At 42.9% G+C, this 22,317-nt stretch overlaps 1 long non-coding RNA gene across 1 annotated transcript; it reads right to left on the bottom strand.

Moving 5' to 3' along the window:
* Positions 1 to 13,799: 13,799 nt before the first annotated feature.
* On the bottom strand, positions 13,800 to 17,024 carry LOC311438908. The gene is made up of 3 exons (XR_014694426.1): positions 16,889 to 17,024; positions 16,686 to 16,776; positions 13,800 to 13,868 (listed from the first exon to the last, which is right to left on the bottom strand). It is a non-coding gene; the product is annotated as an uncharacterized lncRNA (long non-coding RNA).
* Between the last annotated feature and the right edge of the window lie 5,293 nt (positions 17,025 to 22,317).

Raw genomic sequence — 22,317 nt, 5'->3', positions numbered from 1 at the left:
TCTGCCCCAGCCCCACTCCCTGCAGCTCCTCCTGTGCCTTGTAAGAGCTGCAGGAGAGCAAACCCTGCCAGTCAGCTTTGCCAGCCTGTCACTGGTTGAGGAGACATTCAAGTTCTCACATCTAAAAGGAGAACCTAACCCAAACTGCAGCTATATTACTGCAACTATACCAAATGCCATATACTATAATGTTTACTTATACCGTGTACATATTCTCCCAAATAAATCTATTTTCACGCATATGAAATCTTTCTCTACAAAGCTGTGAGGTTTTATCAGTACAAACACAAGTGTAAAATTAACTGAAGCATTTGTTTTTGCCATTAAGTTACCAGCAATGTAAGCAAGCACCAGGCTGGATAAAGGCACACTGGAACACGTTAGTGCCACAAATAGTAAAACATAATGATAATGCTGCCCTGAACGGAAATGATTATAAACCAGGGCAAGCACTTAGATAATGCCATGCCAGATAAATAGCCTGCCTACAATACGGTATTTTCACAGCCAAATGTTAATTGAAGCAGCCATTCACCAGAGAGTGGCCTGAAGTACCCATTCCGCCAGGCTTTTAAGTTTCTGGCTTTCAGTGCTGCTCTTCAGAGCTGAACACCAGGGAGAGACAGACCCTGCAGTCTCACAGCTGGCCTTTCCTTACGGAGGAGTGGGAGAAGGAGACCGGCAGGAGGGCTGGCAGCAGGCTGGGGAGCAATGAACCAACACCACCTAGAAATGTTCCTGGGCTGCTGCTTTAGAAACAGCTGGAATTTCTCTTCCCCTTCTCTTCCCTGTTCATTTTTTATATCTTTGTTTCTCCTTGCCTTGGAAGTGCAGGCATACTGGAGGTGGCTGCAGCATTGCACGCTATGGGAACAGATGGAGAAAATTCTATAATCAAACAATTTGCAGTGCCCTGGGACACCAGGAAGGGCTTTCTCTTAGGAACCACAAGCAGATGATGTGACCACCTTGCTTTTTAGCAGCATTCAGCACTGGCATGATCAAATCACTTTGGGAACCAGGTCCTGCAGGGGACCCAGCATGCAGGGCCACCACCTTTCTGAAGGTCAATGCCCACCTGGGGACAGACGAGCCCAAATGCCCAGCTCAGCCCAGGCATGTCCATGGAAGAACCTGGCGGTGCCCAAAGACGTGTTTCTAAGGAGCTTGCTGATGGCATCCACACACCGCCAGCCAAGTGCCTGGGATCACGTTCTGGACTGTAGCTGAGCAGCCTCCAGCCAGCCTGCACTCTCCGGGTCTCTTTCCAGGAGTGTGTACATAAATGAAGAATTTACACTCGGTGTAGAAGAGCCAGAGATAAACAAACAGGACACATCGCTGGTATTATTTTGCTTTCTTGCCACGGCAATAAAAGCAGCATTAAGGCTCTCCCATAAACGGGCTCTCCAGATACAAGGTTTTATATTCCCTCTGCTGCACGGCCTGACCCTGGAGCAGCAGCAGGAGAGCCCCAGGCCAACATGCAGGCAGCAACGTGGCTTAACCCTCAGCCACCTGCTGAGCGAGCCCTAACTCATGCCGTTTGCAACCAACACCATTTTAATTAGGTTCCTCGCTCATAAAACAAACAGCCTGGCTGAGATGAGCCTGGAGGATGTCTCTGAGTGACTCAGTGTTGGGCTGGGGGCGAGGGCTGGGGCTGCAGAGGCAGCAGGAGCAGAGGAGCCTGCAGGCTGTGGTGTGTGGGGCACTGCAGGGCAATGTGCAGGCTGTTTGGACACAAGGCAGGAAACACATCCCCAGCATCACGGCTCTCCTTGAAGATTTGAAGTAGGAAGTGCTGTTGCTGGTGTTTAAATCGGGATATAATTCATCTTGTCGCTGACAAAGCTGCCCCAAATGGATGTGGCCAGCCACAATGCTGCTCTGCAGGCAACTCAGCCACTCCAGACATGAACTGTTAAACACAGCCGATGGAGAATCTGTTTTATTCTTTAGATAATCTTCAAATAAAGCCTGGATTTGACTGAGAGAGTGCTCTCCCTTCGCAGTATAGGCTCCTAATTTGTAGATAATCCCCTTTCTGAGGGGTAGTCATCAGCAAACAGATTAACACTGAATTCATCCGTATATCCATTTGCAGTTCTGACTGGATTGCCAACAGGTTTGAGAGCAGTGAGCAAAGAATCCCCAGCCCATCCACAGCAATAAGGGAGATGACAGGACACATTCATCTACCTTCCCTCCTGAATATCACACAGGGGGTCTTTCTGAGAGCCTGGGAGAAGAAAAAAAGGAAAAATATGCAAAGAAGAAGAGGAAAATAAATCTCTCCATGAAAAAAATGCCTTGTAAGAAAGGGAGTGAGCTGAGTTCTTCCACACCCTCACTCACTGGTGTGAAATGACCTACTCTAACAAGCGAGTTACATTTTATTTGTCAGAAAACAAGTCAATGAGGAACCTTGAAATCCATTCTTATTTCAAAATGATTTGTTTACACCACAAATTCTGTTCCTGAGTTAAATTCTGAGGTCACTGAAACCCAGCAAGTAACTGTCCCTGAGCTGTCTGGGTGTGAAGAAAACACCAGCAGCTCTTACCCCAGAAAAGTCCTCAGTTTTCCTACAGAAAAGTCCGACTCAGTCTACTTCTGTTGTCTAATTAAAAAGAGCCACTCTCCTCCATCTTCACCAATGTTTAAGATAATTTTAGTATAATTACAGGTTATTAATTTGGACAGTATGAGAAGTGTGAGAGCTGCACACAGTGATGGGAGAACGATCCCCATCTCAAAGGAACTCACACAAATTGTTAAAGGGGATTTCCCTAAGTTGGGAACATAAAATTCAGCAGTACTTAGATAAAACCGAAGCTCATGCTGTTATTAATGATTAGCCATTCTAAAGAAACAGCACATTTTAGGTGGATAGCACAGCCAGCTTTGCCATGAATTTTCACTTCTTTCATTTGCTGTTTTTGGTTTTCTTCTGTCACCTACAAATATATTTTATGTTTTATTACACAACTGGATAAACTGATGCTGTGTTACTTGCAGCTTTTCAATTCCTGTTTGTTCAGATTCTACTGATGAAATTCCATTAAGATTAACAGGAAATCTTACTCAAATAGTTAAAATTTAGGGCCTTTATAACTGAGATAAAATTAAAAGGCACAGATGTAGGTTTCTTTTTGCCAAGGACTGTAGCCATGCCTGGTTACAAAGTTCTTCAACAATAAATCTTCATTGTTTCCTCCTGGTATTTACAGCAACAGGAACAGGGAATAAGTGAGAAAATCTGGTTATTATTGTGTTACCTTATGTTATTGTGCATGTGAAGCAAATGAATAAACAACTTTTGATGGTGATCTCCCCTATGAACAGTTTTTCAGCAGAATGAGAGACTGAGCTTACTATAATCACTCGGTATTGTTACAGTGAATTATGGAGGCATTAAGATGTGCATCATCTGCCTGTGAAGTGAGATTTATTTTGGATCCTTTATGTTCTCCACGGTCCAAAAACTTGCTGCACATACTAAACAAGTCCTGGAGTATTAACAGGATTCCTTTTGGAACTCGTTTTAAAGTGCAATTATTATTATTCAAAGTGCACGAGCAGCAGCCATACAATTAATGTAGCTACAGTCCTGCTTAGCAAATTGTGCAAGGTATTTCTAAGGTGCTTAGGAGAGTATCATGGCAACATCCTCACGCCATTTAATTCAACGCTAAAATTCCCAGACATTTGCACAGCTGTAACACTACTTTTTTTTTTTTTTTTTTTTTTTTTTTTTTTTTTTTTCTAATTCAAGTCATTTCTCTTCTTATTTCCCAAGCAGTTCATAAGTCTCCCATGGAGACTGCTGGAGCTGGAGCTGCTGTCAGTGAAGTTATTGTATACCAGGAGAGACCGCTCTGACCATGCGCAGTGATTTTCTCAAGGAACATTTGGACTCCCATGTTAGACATAGACACTCAAGTTAGATATTAACGAGTTTCCTCATACAGGCAGTTTATTGAGTCATAACATAACCTTGCGCTGATCTCCTGCTGTCACTCTTTGCCTTTTGGCAGGCCAGCTAGATGGAATAACAGCATTCCCAGCATGTTTGTGGGCACACACTAAGCTTAATGCCTGTCTTATCAGCCTGCCCTGCACTGGGGTGCTATGGATTAACCTGGGTGGAGGCAGGTGTTGCAGAAGTGCCTTGGCCCATTGCTGGGGTAGCTCAGGTCTCTGCCGTGCCCTCCGGCAGCTCCCCTTCCCCAGCTGCCTCCGCTCACCTCGACGCTCCCTCAGTCTGCTGGTTGTGTTTGTTTTCTGTGTGTCCTCTTGGCCTCCTCCACTCTGCATCATCGCTGTGGCATCTTCTTCTCAATTTTGAGTGCTGAGGTCCCAGCTGTGCATGTCTGGGGCCAGCACGTGAGCAGAGCAGGACCTGCTCGTTATGCACCGCCAGCAAATGAACCTGCCCAGCCCTGCCGCCGCCTGGCCCTGCGCTTCGGCTGGGGGCGTGATGGAATTGCTAATTGCTGTTCTCTGCAGGGGGTATTTGGGACATAACGACAATATTCCATATTCCTTGTAATACAGCAGAGTAAGTGAGAAATACAGCACCTATATTCTCTGACTTAAAAAATCCAGCGAACATGTAGCGTCCCTGCAGCTTTCCAAGCCAAGAATGGTGCTGGAGCACAAAAGAGCCGAGCAATTCATTACAGAAAGCCTTGTCAGACACAGTTTGAGGCATTTTTGGATGCCTCATTTTCATCAGAAGTTAACCCTGCAACTAATTGAGGAATCATAACTCAACTTTTTGATTGTTCTCAGTAGGACTTAACAGCCCTGAGAGCATCCATTCCCGTCATTTTGATGGCACCGGGTCTTTTAATCAAGCCTCACAGTTTGCGAGGACTGCAGCGTTAGTTGTCTGTTACAAATAGCTCATTGCCAAACAAAATCAAGGAGCTTCTGCCATATTTTTGTGAAGAAGACTTAATGAAATTAACACCATGGCATTATCAAAGGCTCTTTCCTGTCCCTTCCTTTATGACCAGTCCAAACCTGGAGTCAATTTTATTAAGACCTAGGAGAGAGTTGTTTGGTTCCTGAGTTTTTTACAAGTGTCAATACTGATTTTATAGTTTGTTATCTCAGACACTGTTAAAGTGTAACAAAGGACAGCTAATTTGCTGCAATTCCAGAAGAACATGAACTTGTAAGTCACCCTAACCATGCCAGCTCACAGGAGCCCTCATCAGAAAGACAAAAATTGGCACAGCTGGCAAAAATACATTTGACTTCGACAATGTAGATTGGATCTGCATCAGGGAGCCTCGGGGGACCAGTGTGCACCAGCCCCCTGAAGTCATTTCGATGTTGTGATATGAGATATTTGAGCAAAATGGGTGAGCTTTAGACAGGTTAAGGCACTATAAACTGTAGGACAGACTTTATTTTGAAATACATATGCGATATATAATTATAATACCCTATATCTAAAAATATATGGCCCTTGCATTCTGCGTGCTGCAACGTGTACAGAGATAAAGGAAACAGATGCTCTCTGCAGTTTTTCTCTTGTAATTTCTTGGTTTCAGCAGTGGCTGCACAGGGCCCTAACACAGGCAGGGGCAGCCGAGGGGCAGGACGCAGACGGGGAGGGCAGCACCCTGCCAGTGACCGGAGAGCAAAGCTCCCAGCTCTGGAGAAATATTGCAGCCTGGACCTCAGGTTCACTTAGCAAAGAAAGGGATTTTTGAGGCAACACACAGTGAATGTGCAAAAATGTGTGGCTGCAGTTCCAGTGAATCGACTTTCTGTGCCTCTCTGCTTTCCAAAAAAAAAGTAGGACAAAAAAAGAGAAAATTCTTTGAAAAAGACCCATTTGCTCCATGCTGCAGTGTGAAAGCTCAGCCCTGCACCTGCTGACTTTCCCCACGCTGAGGCCGTGTCCCAGCCCATGCAGGCACCGCAGGGGTGCCACTGGGAGGGGAGGGTGGCTTCTTGGGAATTAGCAAGAGATGTGAGCGTTGATATTGGCACGTGCTGCTCAAAACGTATTTCCTATGCAGCTTACACTTTGTGGAAATAGTCTAGTTCTTCATCTCTTAAGTACATGAACTGCATTTGGGCATACACCGTGTGAAACTCTGCTTACGAAATGACACTGACCAGATGCCAAAAAAAAAATGTAAAAGATGAGTACCCAAATAAAAAATACAGATCTGCAAGATAACATATTCCCAAACATAAATCATGAATATTAATCCAGAGAAAATGAAAGACTTAGAGGGGGAAGCATTATTAAAAAGATGGCTATTAGTCTTTATTTATCTCCTCTAGCATGGTAAACAGTCTTATTGTCTCCTGAGTCAAACTAATTGCAAGGGGAAAATTGTTGCCATGGATGCCACTGAGGTATGCTGATTGCTGCTTTTTTTTTTTTTTTTTTTTTTTTTAATTTTAATCTGTTTCAATGGACCTTTGTACAATACGAGTGGAAGCAAAACTGGAATTCAGATAGAAATGAGCACTCGGATGACAGACGAGACAAAATCACTTTGCAGACGTACAAAAGCAGAGCACAATCATTTTGTATCACTTGCGAAGCCTTTTGTAATACCTCAGCCTCTCGGTCGGCAAGTGATGCTCCAGGGGAGGGCGAGCATTCCCAGCAGCACTGCGGGGACAGATGCACGCTCACCTCAGCCCTGGCCAGCTGAGCCCACCAGCATGGGTGCGGGAGCAATGGGCAGGGGTCAGGGCAGAAGCCAGAAGGCAGAGAAAGGGAGAGGAAAGGGTGTTTGTGTAATTTGCCTCACCCCCTGCTTCCACTGCAGACTGCTTACTTTTTTATGGAGGGAGATGCTGTGCACCCCTCCCCAGCCTGGACTTTAAAAGGTTTGTAAGAAAACAAGGTACGACCCCAACGCTCAGGCTCTCCGGCACATTCAGATGCTGGAAGTCCCTCTCACAAGCAGAGAACCCTGCTACTGGCAGACCCCGTCCAAAACACCTTCTCCCCACTGTTGCAGGCCATGGGCAGGGCAAGCAGAGGTCTTGGAGGATGTTTGGGAGCCCCCCAACCCATTAGCAGGGCCCCGCACAAGTGGCTGCCACCTGCAGCCTCACCCACACTTAGTTTTCTCCTCAAACATGTTTAATTAATTTTCTTCTCAAAGCGCATGCCAGCTTTACAGGGAGGGGGAGAAGGGATGCTTGTTGAATCCAGCAGAGAAAGGTAGTTTTTCTGAACACCAAGGGAAAGTTGGGGTTGGGAACTCCAGCAACCAATGACTTTGAAACCTGGAGTAATTTCCTGGGACCTTCCCACATGGCTTCATCCTACTCCTCCTTTACACACGCTGAAATTATATGGGCACAGACTCTGGTTGTATGGGCACACTGAGAGATGCACTAGGCTTGGCTCCACTGTAGCAGTGTTCTTAATCTGAGTAATAAAACCTGGTTTGGTTAACAAAGTCCAAAAAGAAACCAAAATAAAATATTTTCCCTAATTATTTCTGAGGAATGCTGCTGGGGCAGCCAGGGCTGCAATCCGCACACTGCAAGCGCCCGCTGCGCTTTCCAGCTTCCTCGCAAGACTGTCGGGACGATTAATTACAAGATACTTGCAGAGAGCTCCGAAGATATCATTATGTGAAGAGCAGCCTTCAGGAAAGCATTTAATACCTATATATGATTTCAACGCAAAGTACTACTTAGTGTGATTGTACAAGCATCAGAACTGAAATTTATTAAATACCAATGCCACAGATGAATCACTTTCACATTAAGAATGGTAATAACTTTAGATAAAAGCCCAGAACAATAGAAATTTCTATTTATTTATATCAAAAGCATAAAGGACTCAGCAAAAGACAATTTAACCACTGAGATAATTTTTAAGTCTTTTCAGATTAATAACAAATTCCCATTTCAGTGGCAGCAGAAATGATGAGAAGGAAGTAGTTTAGTGGGCCTTTTTATACTTCTTTTTATTCACTGTTTCAGACCCTATCTTTGATAAAACAAATAAAAATACTTTCTCCCGTCAAGAGCTAAATCCTCACAGGCAGACTTTGCTTTGTCCTCGAGATCGTGCAGTAGATGCGCTGGGTGTTTTTGTGATGCATTTTCATTGCTTAAAGAATAAAATAGCAAGCATCTCAAAATAGACGTACAATACATCACTGCTGACAAAACGGGGCAGCCAAAAACTGTTCTGAGTGGCTGAAAGAGCAAGAAATTCTCATCTGGTTTGCAGTAAAATCACAGAAAGCTCTACTGATGAAGAAATTAGCTGAAATAGCATCGCTTGTTTTACCTGCAGCTTTTGAGGGTGATTTGCATGTTTTCACATGGTGCAGTTAATTACAAAAATGCAAATATAAAGCTAAAGGTTTCATTTTGCTCAGGTAATATTTAAAAGTCCTACAAAACCAAACTGAACAGTACATTGTAGTTAACAGCTCATATAAAGTAACATTTGACTCGGATGTCATTTTCTCTGCAAACACGGTCAGCTCTTCATACAGCTCCGTACCAATCATGGTAGAAAGTTAAACTAAAAAAATATCTCCGTTATGAGGCACACAAATAAAAACTGCAGAGACAACAGTGCTATGAAATGTCAGCCTTACGTGTTTTCCTCTCATAAAGCCGATACAGGCTCTAAGCTGGTGTCCTCGCACTGAACCATTCTCCCTCAAAACCATAGCGGCTCACTTGCTCTGAGATTTATGCTTAAAGCCTGTATCATTTTGCAATTCATATGAATATCTCGCTTGTAAAGAACTGGTCCTCAAGTGTAAAGTTTGATCCTGCTACACTTGTAGAGAACTGGTCCTCTGGTGTAAAGTGTGATCCTGCTACACGCATGTATGACAGCAGTGGCTGGAAACGCGCATGTATAAACACATCAACTGCTTTCCCAGCACTCTGTTCTTTTTCACCTTCTCTAAAAAACCTTTCCCAAGTCCCTGATAATTCAAGACAGCAAGCAGAGACTCCTGACATGGTACATTTGGGCATTATGCCTTTACTAGAGCCATTCCATCTTTTCTCTCTTCTCCATCTTCCGTTCTTTCTTTGCTTTACTTTGTACAATTTTATATGGCTTTTTCTCTCCTTTTCCACTGGGGGTGTGGAGGAAAGCTGCAGCGCAGGCCAAGTGCCAGACCTGCTGGGATGATGTGATCAAAAGCTCAGTCTGGATTTTTGAAGCTGGCGTTGCATTTACAGTATGTGCAAGTATGTGAATAATTCATTGCTTAGGATATTATAACACAGTTTTTGTAGGTCACGGTTTTCAGTGACAGACGTTTAGCATACACCAACTGTTTTAAATTGCTACATAGACTGAAATTTAATCCAAATCTGTGAATTATTTGGAAAAGCTAAAAATAAACTTTGAAAATCCCCAGTGAATGTCATGCATGCTCAACAAAGCACAGACAACAATTTCACACACTGTGTAATAAAGAAACTGTGAATCATCCACAAGTGCTGAAGCCATTTCACACTTGTCCAAGAGGCGGACACTGCATGGAATGACTAGGGCTCAAAGATCACATTTCAATCCACAACGGAGTTTAAAAAAAAAAAACGCACAGAGGGTATGACACCAAATAAGCATGATTGCATTACATATCTGCCACCGTTTCATTACGTGGGGTTGGACTGCACTTCCCTCGTCCTGCGCTTCTGGAAAGCTGGGTGTTGAAAGAAATCTTAAAGCTACAGAAAAAACCTGACTGCTCAGAAATCAAGGCGTAAGGCTCAGCACAAGGGGTGCTTTGATGGTATCAGACGCAGCTGCCATCTCCTGAGCCATGCTGTAAAAGCATCTGAGCACTCTGCTGCGTATTTCAAGACAAGCAGATGGAAAATTACCCATCAGAGTACTGTCACCAGCATCCTGTCACTCACGGTGCACCTCTTGTTGGCTGGCATCGGAGAACTTTATCCCCATCCCTCCCGGGAGATGCCTCCCTTCATCCTGCAGCAGCCAAGGCCACCACGCAGCTTTGGCCCTGCTCTTCCCATGGAGCTGAGCAGGTTCCCTGCGAGGAGGAATGCTTCAGGTTGCCCCTCGCTCCCTCCCCTGCCTTTCCAGGAGCCCCTCTGCAGCAAAAGTCCTGCTAAACTTCACAATGTGTTTTATTTAACAGAAACGCTTTCTGAAATAAATCAACCAGGCCACGCAAAAATCATATTGGCTTTAAAATGTGCTTCTTTCAAATATTTTGAACCAGAAATAGTTAAGAAACTTGAACCAGGAGCAGCAGTTTGTTTGCCCACCCGTGACATCTGCAGCTGGCAGAAGAGCAGGACAGAACATTTCACTGCCTTGGATCACAAGTACAAAAGTTTGCTGCCAGTTTTCACAGACTTTAAAATTTATAAAAATATTTTTTTTTATTAATACATACATTTTGAGCTGCCAGTCATAAAATACCTGCTGTGATTATGCTTTTTATACACATCTTTTAAGAAAAAAATCCTTTGCCAGACACATTTTCGTGGCTACCCTATAAAGCACAAAGTGCAGCTTGGACGAGGAGCTGGCTGACAAAGGCTGCATGCAGGCAGGCAGGAGCTGGGGGCTAGGCAGGCGACACAAAAGGTTGCAACACCTTTCTCAGCGGGACTTGGTGCAAGAGAAAGGCAGCGTTCCCTTACTGCCAGCCTAATTCAAAGAACGCTCCCCTCCATGGCCAGCCTGCACTCGGTACAACTATGCTCCATGCCCAGACGTTTCAGTAAAAGCAAAAAGCCCAGCACGCACCTTTGATGTCACAGTTTACCCTCCCATACTGCCGCTTCTTAAACCAAGCTCCTTTTCCAATCAGCCACCTCCTTTCGCAGCAGTACTAATCGAGTCCCCAAATCCCTGTGCTTTTTATTTTATTTTCTTGAACTGTAACAAAGTAGTGCATAATAAAAAAGGGCAAATATATAAAGGATCGGTCTAAAAGGGAATTGTGCGTTTTTGGCTAACACAGCCTCTGCTGACCAGAGCTTTGCAACACTCACCCTTTGAAGAAGTCGCCCTTTGCTGAGCAGCGATGATGGGGATCCAAAAAGGCCCTGAGGAGCACCAAACGCAGGCTCACACTAATTCCCATGACACTAGGAGGATGAGGATAGTGCAAGAAGATGTATAAATGCATTATAGGGAACTTATTTCCTTCTTAATTTGTGACGAGAAAAAAAGTCCTACGTCCAAAGACTGCACGTCAGCGCCTGTTCTGCATGAGCTGCTCCAGAGAGCTGGACTTGGAGAGGTGCCCGAGCTCTGAACCGTGGCAGGGCCTCGACCAGAGCTGTCCACACTGAGCCTTCTCTGAGCTCAGACCTGTACCCAGACAAGCAGCACACTCACCACACTGTGCAGGGGCTCAACCTAAAATTCTGTGTGGTTTTACCAAGGCTAAAGCTTCCCCTCTCCCTCAGGTGTGCAATGGGGTAAGACGAACCAAAAGCAGCAGGCCAGGTGCCTTACGCTGAGGATGTGTACTGCTTTGTAGGCTTTATCCCCAGCCTCCAAGAGGAGTTAGAGGGAACTTCAGGACCTTCTTACTGGGGTCCTTCTCACTGGTGTCCACCCCATCTGGTGGCAGTTCAGATCTGAGACGCCACAGTGTGTTACCTTGCTTTTACTCTCACCTGCGGGCCACTGAAGGAGCACATTAAAATTCCAGCCTTCCCCATTTCAGCTGCTATACACATTTTTGTTGTGTAATAAAAGCCAGGTTCAACCAACAGCTTTCCTTTCAAACTGGGGATAAACACCATCTCCTCTGCCGACCACCCCGTGCCGTTGCTCGCCCCAGGCTCCCAGTCCCACCAGCGCTGCCTAACGGGCTCCAGAGGTCTTTTTGGGTGGTGACAGGGAGCAGAGCAGAGAAGAAACAGACAGCAAATGTCATCGTCTCCCAAGCCCCGTTTTATCAGAAACGAAGCTAAAATAACCATCATTTAAAGGCTTTGCGGGATTAGGAGTTCAGAAATCAGATGGATTCCTCCAGCTTACGGTGAATTACTGGCGCGGGCACGCCAGCGGGATCACTGGGGCATCGCACAGCCCGAGCAGGGGAGCACCAAGAGGCGTTCTGGAAAGCAAACATCTTGGATTATTGTTGTTTTAAAGCATCCCGTAGCAGCAGCTGAGGAGGAAAACATAGAAAACATTTTTACTCAAATAGAAAAACATTCTCAGATCTCTACAACACGTCCTAAATTTAAACTCCTCATTGGCAGATGCTTGTGTTTCCACTGGAGCTACTGTTTAGCATAGAATACAAGTTTAAAATAAAATTTGACCAAAAAAAGCACAAAAGAAGAGAACCTTGCATCAAAACCTGATCAGTACATTGACAAGAACAAACATTAATTAAACCCTCCTTCCACAGTCTTCCAGGCAGCTGTATGATCTGTATTGAAGCAGACAATTTGCAATCATTTCGGCTTTCTGATTGAGAGACGACCCTGCCAAAACCCGTTAGCAGCAATCTTTGTATAGCATGGTCAGAATCCAGCGCTCCATGCCATCGTACGCTGCAGCCTCAGACAAATTTCAGATGTTTATTTATAATGCATTATCTTCGAGGTCCCGAGGCAGACTTGCACTCCGCTCTCCTTCCCAGCCTGTGGCAGGAACAATAGCTTTGATACGCAATCAGCGCTGTTTGCACCATCGGGATGCTGAGAGTACGGTGATGACAATAATTCAGAACAAATCTTTGCAGGAGGCATTTAAACCACGAGCTCTCTGCTGTGGGGTTCAGTGAGAATTTATAGCTGGGAGAACTTTTTGCATGTAAAGAAGCACACAGTGCAAAAGCAGGAGTCCTAAAAGCAAAATACGGATAAGAACAAAAAAGCCTGTCTCCGAGTCCACAAGTCCCTGAGCCCACTAATCACCATCGGATCACTGCTACAGCTGCTGATCTGATCTCAAACAGCTGTTTTAATGCTCTAAAGTACCAGGAAAAAGTTCATTGCCACGTTTCCTATGTGCTAGCAATGATACAACTATATCTCCTACATCCCTTTCTTGCAGGAACTCAGCGCAGAAATACCGCGGCTGCTTCCCACCACGAGTGCTTGAGCGAGAGGGGTGCCTGAGCTGCCGTTTCCCTCCTGAAGAAGCCCAAAGGCATCACTCCTGTGCAGAATTTGCACAGAGCTGGGTGGCCACATGTCCCTCTGGGACCACCACCCGCGGGGATGCTCAGCCCCCAGCCCCCCGAGGAAGCAGCTCTTCGGCAGCGAGCCAGCCTCCAGGTAGCTCCAAGGCCCCTTCCAGCCTAACACAGTCTGTGATGGGTGCCCCAAGCTGCATTCAAAGGCGTTCATCAACACAAACAACCAGATGAATACCTCCTGAAAGTACTTATGAACCCTCAAATTTGAGGTTGTTTAAGGAGAACGAGGGAAACAATGAAAATGGACAGCGTTTGTTCAGAACTTGGGCCAACACAACACAGACTGCCTTAATTAAAATATGTTTTATTCATACTTTGCATATGATTCCCATTGTGTGCGCATGTCTGACACCTTTAAACGTGCTAACAAAAAATACAAAAATCAAAAACTCTCTCATAACCATGGCTAACTCTGGAAATAAAGCGAATTCCAAATTAGATTAATGACAACTGCAGTCTTTCATTCGTGAAGTTTCTCCATTTAGTCAGCCACCAGGAAATCCCTCTCCTCTATAGCTACCATTTGATGCTGCAGGGCTTCCCTTCAACTTCAGGTTTTGGATTTCTCTGCTGAGGAAAGCGAGCCAGGAGGAAGGCAGGAGAAATCAGAGAGCTCCAGGCCCTTTTGCTCCCTCTTGCTGGGTACACGCCATCTTCCATCGTGCATTGGGAAGAATAACGCTGCTGCTGAACACAAACAGGGCCAAAAGCAAGCAGGTGTGCAGGTAACATTTGGTACTGTCAGACTGATTTCATTCTCCATAGCAAGCCATGTGGACTGCCAATACACCCAAACATGATGGAAAATTAAGGAAAAACACTTTACAGCTATGCAGGATGAAGTTTTCCATTCACAAAAAGGCCTCTATAGAGAGGGGTAGGAGCAGCAAACATTTAAGTCAAAGTCAAATGAAATACTAAGAAGTTACTCGTTTTAAAAGCCCAAACATTTATGCTGAATAGAAATTTGGCAGAACGACCAGCCAGAAAGTGTTTACTTGTTTCAAACTGATTATTGAAAAAGGCATTTTCAGCTTCCCTGTTATTTCATTCTGCAGGCATATGCCAGGGTAATTAAAAAGCCTTTTAGAGTAACTATGGAGAAGATCATTTGGAGACAGTTTTAACACCTCTGGGGCAGTGCTCTTCTGATGCCCGCTTGTGGCATGGAACACTATGGGGAAGGGAACTGGATTTTCCTCACACATCCATAACCTCTGTTCATGTTCAGATTATTTCTCACATTTAACATCAGATTAATGCATTAATGTTGATTCTGTTGTTCTTCCTATACTATGATTTGCTGGACTGAATATCAGATTGGGAAATGCCCACCATGAGATAATTGTTTCTTTTAAGCATTTAGTCATCTGTAGCACAATTTGCATTAGCAAATAAAGGGAAACATTTTTGCAGTGCTCTGCATGACTTTTGTTGGCAAAGGTGAGCGCTTACAGTGGTCTTATACCAGTAACACCCATTGCTTGTTTAGCCACCTGAATTCCAAACGAGACCAGCAGAAACAAGGAAATGCATTTTCATCAGAAGCCCAATGAAATACGTTCTTCTATCCAGTGAAGCTCAATTTACCCTGATTTTCAAGCTTAATTTCACAGGAGACAATAATTAACAGAAGAGACAACTTTCTGAATGACAACAAATGGATTTCTTTCTCAGTGCACTAAAAAGTTTCCCTGAGAAGTGAAATAAGGTATTTAATTTAGCACATTAAAAAAAAAATCTTCTTTCAGGAAGATTGTCAAAGAATTGATTTGTCTTCCCTTCCTGAGGGACAGGCCACACTTAGCACTGAGTGAGCTGCATTTCCACATTATTTCCAAATATACCCTTTTAGTTTTTTTTTTTTTTTTTTTTTTTCTGACTTTTCCATCACACTTGACATTAACTTAAAAGCCTGTCATTGTTTTTCTCTCAACTAAAAAAAAAAAAACCCTCCTTGCTGATAGGTGCTCTGAAGTGAAACCACCTTCAGAAACAAGGAAAATGTCCACGCATTATAAGATTTCTCTCCCTACTGCCAGCATTGTTTGTGAATTAAATGTAGCTCTATTGCCCTTTAAGCTTTATCCCTATGCTTTTATCTTTAGCTTCATTAGTGGATTTTAGAACACATTTCAGACAGACTTCAAAGCATTCCAATGTAGAAAATAAAAATTTCAGATAACCCGGGCTACTTTTTACTCTGTTTTTTCACAGTCATTTTTTAATTTTTTTTTTCTGCCCTCCTTGGTTTTATTTCCTGTATGTAGAGGCTTCAAAGGGTCATAGCTGTTGGCTGAGGGGGCTGGATGCTATTAAGCAGATGTCATTACTCCCTTCGTTTTTTAACATTTCTCTTGAGAGATTTTTTTCCAACTTTAATCCTCTCTTATGACTTTAGGATTTGTTTTTCAACCAATAGTCCAGAGTACATTTTTATTTCTAGCACTTGCTAGTAATGAAATACGGATTATTTGTCTTAAATCCATGAATTCATCAGCCATACAGCCATAGGATCAAGCAACAAGCATTACTGATCTATGTTTGATGGCATGATTTTTATGAAACAAAACAAGCATATGAAAACAATAAAGTAGGATACGTAATTATACAGCATAAAATCCCTGATTAGCTTTATCAAAATCAGTAACTAGTCATTGGACTGCATTTTAACAAGGACTCTAGTGAAAGCAAGCCAGGTGAAAGTCCAACCATTACCCATGGGATCTGCAGCACACGCACCTTACTCACCTCGGAGGAAAGCTCCCCTCAGCCTCACACACACTCAGGCAGCAGTAAGCTACCCAAAGTGAGAATCATTTTTTATCGTCACATATTTCTGCTCTGCATTTTCCACTACCTTCATTATATCTGCCTCGCACACTTCCTTCCTAAAGCTTGGCAGTTCCACTCTCTCACAGATTCCAGGCACCAGAGAGGATGCTGGTTTTAGATGCATTGCTCCTCACGATGCCTAACATCCTAAATCTTATCTTCCTGAACTAACCCAAAGAATCAGGATTCAAATGATTTCCCAGATCCTGAATTCATCAGGCTCTAAAGTTATCCAAACAACAGCACCTCCAGGACCAACATGCTTCACAGGCATGTATCAGGCTCCCCAGAGGCTACGCTTTCCATTCCTTTTCTCCTCAGAGCATGATACACCAAGAGCTCCCCAGAAATAACACTGCATTCATTCTCTGATTTAGATGTTTTTTTAGGAAAAAAAGTTACATACACTCCCCTTACCTTGGTCCCCACATTGGACTAATCTGAAGCCGGTCTACTCTTGGTCTCACTTTTTCCATGATAGCTGACAGCATGAGTGGAAGCAGAAAATAATCACAACAAAATGCCATGATAACATAGCACCCAGCATCTGGTGTAATTCCATTATTTATAATGCAATATACCCCACTGAAAAATTTCATTTTTTGTAGAATAAAGGAGTGAAAAATAAGTACCCCTGTTGAGGGGGAAGAAATAAGCTGCAAAGAATACCTTTGGAACAGGGAAAAGTTCCCTATAATTCTTGACAAATACGCTGAGGTTATGAGCTGAATGCTTCTAAACAAAATACATCTTGGGACTCCTTGCAAGGGGAAGAAAAAAAACAACATCATTATACTATACTTTTAATAAACAGAATCCATTCAACCCTTGAATAAGTTATGAAGCTCCAACAGAATAAAAAAGCAACCTACTCTGTAGCCTGGAGCACATGTGCTATGAAGTAATCATTTAGGCTCACCTGCAAAACAAAAACATAACTGGCTTCATGTAGAATATGATTTCACCAATTTTTTTTTCCAACGCCCAGAGATATTTCTTAAAGTCAATGTTAGAAAACAATAGTTCTAATCTCTCCAGAAACCAAGACTGCAGTTGCTAAGGCAACATTGCTTTTTGGAGTCCCTTGTTCTTTGCTTAATATGACAACATTTGAAATTATCGTACCAGTGCGCATCAAGTAGAAGAATTCTAAATGGCACTCTGAAGTTAAAACATACATATTATTTATATAAATAAAAATAATAATCTTAGATTTTTTTTTATTTTTTTTTTCCTTAACAAGCTGTTCCTGGTTTATTAACTGAATCCCAAGACAGACGTGCTGGAAGCTTCACTAATATTTTCTTTTAGCTTCGCAGTCTTCAAGCATATTCTGTGTGCAAGCCCTCACCCTGCTGGCCAGATTACAGACTGCCTTTGAAACCGCTGTGCTCCCAAAAAGTAGCCGCCTATATATGAAGCGACAGGTGTCTAAAGATGTTTGAGACTAGTTATCTGTTTACTTTATACATAGAAACCTAAAGTGCAATTCTAAGAGTAAAAAATAAAATACCGAATATTTTAATTATATTTAACTAATTTAATCTACCATTCCCTCATACAAGCAACTGAGATCAAGCACTCCTTCCCCCTGGCTTCCCATGGATTTCAGAATACAGATGTACTGCCAGGGACTTTTCCTGGGGGACTGGAAAGGAAGGCAGGCTGCAAGAAAAATATGTATTCTACCAAAACAAATGCAAAGCAATGCAAAAAGTTTCAGGAAAACTAAAAAAAATTAAAAAATAAAAAAAAAAAATAAAAATAAATCATTTCCTTTAAATATTACTGCCTAAAGTAAGTCTACGAAATGCAAATAAAAATGAGAGTGTAAATAGCAAACTTGCACCTTGAGGTAGCAAAAGCAATTTCAACCCCACTTTTTCAAGCTATGCTTACTGCGAGGACAAAAAAAAAAAGCATCCTGGAAAATTCAGCTCTCCTAAATCCAAATGCAAACTCAATCACATCAGTCCTGAGGACAAGCTGCATTCTGAAGTCCTTCCAGATTTGGTGTTCCTGCGGTGAATTGTGGTTCTCAAACCACTGAAGCTCAAGTCTGCTCCAACAGGGAAGGGAGGTGGCAGCGGGTGAAAGTGTGCAGTAAATAAAAGCAGAGTCATAGCTTGCAGAGCAAAGCATGCAAAAATGAGGGTGGAGTGCTCGCACCAGAGCAGAAGGACATCTTTTATATATCCTTGCTCTGGAAGACATGCCAGAGAAATCAGGGACTGCTGCTACAGGAGCCAGCACCTCACTGCTGTAAATTACAGGGCTCAACCAAGCAGTTCTCCTAGCTGCAGAATGGCAGTCCTTCTGTCAGAGGTGAGCAGGTCGTGTTTGGGTAGGAAGCAGGTTCAGGTGAAGTGGGAGGCTTCAGTAACACCATTAATTCCAGACAGCAATTGTGAAATCAAAAAAAAAAAGTAATTATACCATGCCAGAAAAGGATGATTAAGGAAAAGCCTTTTAATGTTTGTGTACTAGGAAACTGTTAATTTGGGCTCTGTTGCAGTCACTAGGATGCGAGTTTACAGTTTTAACTCTAATTTCAAGGTATGAGTTCTGTAAAATGGTGACTGGGGAGCTAATGCCCAAGCTGCTCAGCATCTCCATCCTGAAGCGACAGAACTGGCTTGGAGCAGGACTGGAAACAGCAAAAGCTCTGCCTGTTAAATCCTGGTCCTGGTCCTGCAGTTGGCTGAATTTCACCTCTTGTAACAAACCTGGGACCTTGGGAAGCAATGTCTGTAAGTGTGGTAAAACTGGTTTTCTTCTCTGGCACAGGAAAGCAATATGTGATTAGCAAACATATCAGAGGTACCAAATCCATTCCTCACCAGAATACCTTTATTTCATAGGCTGAACAACACAGAAATCACGATGCACAGCACATTCCTTCGATACATAAATACATACAGAAGCACACGCAGTGTTGAAGCTATGCAAGCCGATTGCATTTTTAATCTCTTATCCGCAACCTAAGAACTACAGTGGATATTTGCAAAGAAATTTTCCTTGATCCCACAATCCAAGAAAGATTAAAAGTAAAACACCAAGGGTACAAGGCTACTGCCATGGCCAGCATACCATAAGACAAGACACTTAAAAATGTCTGAAGGAGGTCTTTATGGGCTCTCCCTGCTCTCACGCTGCAGGACACAGGACATGCACTGAGCACTGCTGCACCCTGCCTCGTTATGCCTGTGCCACACTAACGAGGCAGGGCAGCTCCCCAGCTCAGCATCTGAGCCCAACAAGCTCACGCCTGGCTGCGGAGCATTTGTTCCAATGCCTGTACCCACACAGCACAGCAGTAACACTGTTCTGATAGTGCCGGGGTGGGAATCAGGTGTCAGGCACAGACATAAAATCCCCATTCCCTGAATGCCTGCTCCTCTCGAATGAGGAAACAACACACCGTAAGATAGGCGGTGCAATTCAAAAAAAAAAAGAAAGACACATTACAAGTTATGCAATTGCAGGAAGTACACGCCACTTAAAGCTACATCGTAGGGACAGAAAGCTAAACTTACCATCACTGACATCAACTCATGCTCAGGGGCTAAGTGTGATTTTATTTTAGTTCCTAAAGAACTTATTTGCAGAACCTTTGACTACACTTGTTGAATTTTAACTCATTTTAGCAGCAAATAATTTTCAATCGGATACTTTTAGTAAAGAAACTGCCCTTTCTGTGCATGGCAGTATCAAGATAATAGTGCCAGTTTTTAAATTCCAAATAAATTATTGTTCTCCAACTTGAGTTTATGACAAAGTTAGGTTTTAAATTTATTTTTTAATCCAAAGCACGGCAAAGATTACGTCCTGTACCTCTTAAGCTACGTTCCTGTGTGTCTCAGTGCAGCATTTGTCTGTTCTGCAGCACCATGGCATGGTTATCACAAGTTCAGCTTATACTGAAACACAACTGTGATACAGAATTTATATATAAGTTCTTTATATTTTTCTCTCTATATATCTTCTCTCTCTTTACCATATCTCCATCCCTTCTCCCACTTTACTCATTATCTGTCCCACTGAGTTCACAGACTTACTATAATCTTAAGTGCACATGCAATCCTTTATTACATATGCAGTTTCACCTGTGCATTCTTACCAGATTCATTTGTCTTCTCTAAAAGTATTTTGTCCAGGCTTCATGAATGCATCTAATTTTAAAATAATAAATATTTCAGCAATAATCACTACACCTAAATCCACAACACCACAATTATAATGGCCATATATATCAACTGTTGGACTTTAACAATTATTTAGGCAGGTTACTCCCTAGTTTATATACACGGTAAGTAACTTACTACCACAGTAACATAGATCAATGTTAGTTCCTTCCATTCTATTTGGGAAAGAAAAAAAAAAAATCCCTAGAAACAGTCCCAAAGATTTCTAGCTCTTCTGACAGCCCCTAAGGACAACTCTGCAACATGCCCATTTGACATGGCTGACTTCTTTTGGGGCTACTTATCAGTGGCTGGTTAATCACACTGCCAGGTGAATGCATTGTATCAGTGTAATCAGCAAACGAAGAAATCTGCCCACACACACTCCGGAGATGAATGCAAGAACACAGTAACAGCTGTAACATAGCTGCTTGTGTCAAACAAACTGCTCAGCTTCGCAAGATGTTTTTAAACAAGACATTAGGTAAATTCTTAGTTTCTAGCAAAACTCCTGCCTCCATTGTCTCTAGACTATTGTTCATGTTGTATGCATACATCCCTCCTGTAACGCTTGGGAACTAGATGGTGGGTTTTTTTTCATAGCTTTTGTGAAACCTAAGTTTCACAAAACTGTTCAAGGACTGATACTCATCACTTTCATGATGGGCACATCGTGAGTTCAGCCCTCCCCAGACAGCAGAGAATTCACCCAGGAACACGCTCATAAACACAAGTCTCTTCACAACTTAGATTTTGATGGCAGAGCTCACAGCTCTGCTTGCTCTTCCCTTTCAGATATAAACAAATAAATCAGGAAGCCACGTCTGAAACTGGTTTTGCACTGAACTTTGAACCGAAGCGTTTACTGAGTGAAGGCAGTAGTACCTTAACACAGCGGAGCTTTCCCTGCCAAAAGCAGGATGGTTTCCCGTCTTTGGTAGCTACCTTGGCACCAGTACAGCTCAAGGCCCAGCAGAGCCTGTACCCCTTCCATGCATGCAGACGTGCCTGGCCATTCGTACCTGCTCTGACCACATCTTTAAGTCATAGCAGTTATAAATAATTATGAAGCCAAATTTCCAATGCTTTTCTGACACAGAGTGTTACCAATGGGATTGGTAACTCCTCCGCCAAGACCCAGGAATTCACAGCTGGGTTGACTCCTTCCCATGATGAATACCAGATCAGGACCTTCTGCCAAGCAGTGTGCTGTCTGCAACTGGATTTGAGCCACGTAGCAGAAAGCTGTACATGCAGCCCCTTTACATGGAAACCTGGCCAGGAAAGTATAAACCGGACAGTCTGCAAGAGATGAGCAGTTTCCAAAAGAATTGCTTCAGCTTCACAATGAAGTTGGTTGAAACAGCAGTCACTAAAGTATGTAATTTTGCATTTAGAACCATATTCAAACATTAAAAAGAAAATCAAGTCTTTAATACTGTAGTACAGTAGGACATGCCAACCTGTCAGGAAAGGACACTGATCTGAGAAACTGATGAAGCTACACCAATTGTTTGGTATGACGGAAATCAAGTTTTAATATTCTGTTCACAAGCTGTCCTGTTTTATTGCACAGTGATTAAACATTCAAAACTTCAACATGGTTTTAAAAAAGCTTATTAAAGTAAAAGCACCTTTACAGATCAACAACTCAATCCTCCCATATTACTACTATTTATGCTTTTAAATTTCCTCCTTTGGTCACCACGGAAGTTAACATTAGTCTGAGCAAATTTATCATACATCTTCATAAAAGGATAACTAAGACTTAATCAAAAAGACACTGAAAATCAGAAGCAAGGTGTGTGGCTCAAATATCATTTGCCCAATGTGTTTGTCTCCATCTTTCAAACAGGAACCCAAAAACAGGCTTAGGATCGTTAATTCTTTTATAATACACCTAAAAAGGCCAGCTGAAAGTGTCAAGATTATGCTTTCCATCAGTAACTTGGCAGAGCCACGTTATTTTGCTCCCTTCAGACGCAGCACAGAGAACAGCACTCGGCTCCCACAGGACAACCGGTTGGGAATTTAGCACCTTACTTAGATGAGAAGTCTTAATTGGATGCTGTCACTTAAGCCCTGTGAAACTTGACGTGTATTCTTTCAGCCTGGGT

The sequence above is a fragment of the Aythya ferina genome, assembly GCF_964211825.1.
Source record: "Aythya ferina genome assembly, chromosome: 6".
Classification (NCBI taxonomy): Eukaryota; Metazoa; Chordata; class Aves; order Anseriformes; family Anatidae; genus Aythya; species Aythya ferina.
Note: the sequence above shows the minus strand (reverse complement) of the source record. Positions and strands in the feature narration are given on the sequence as shown.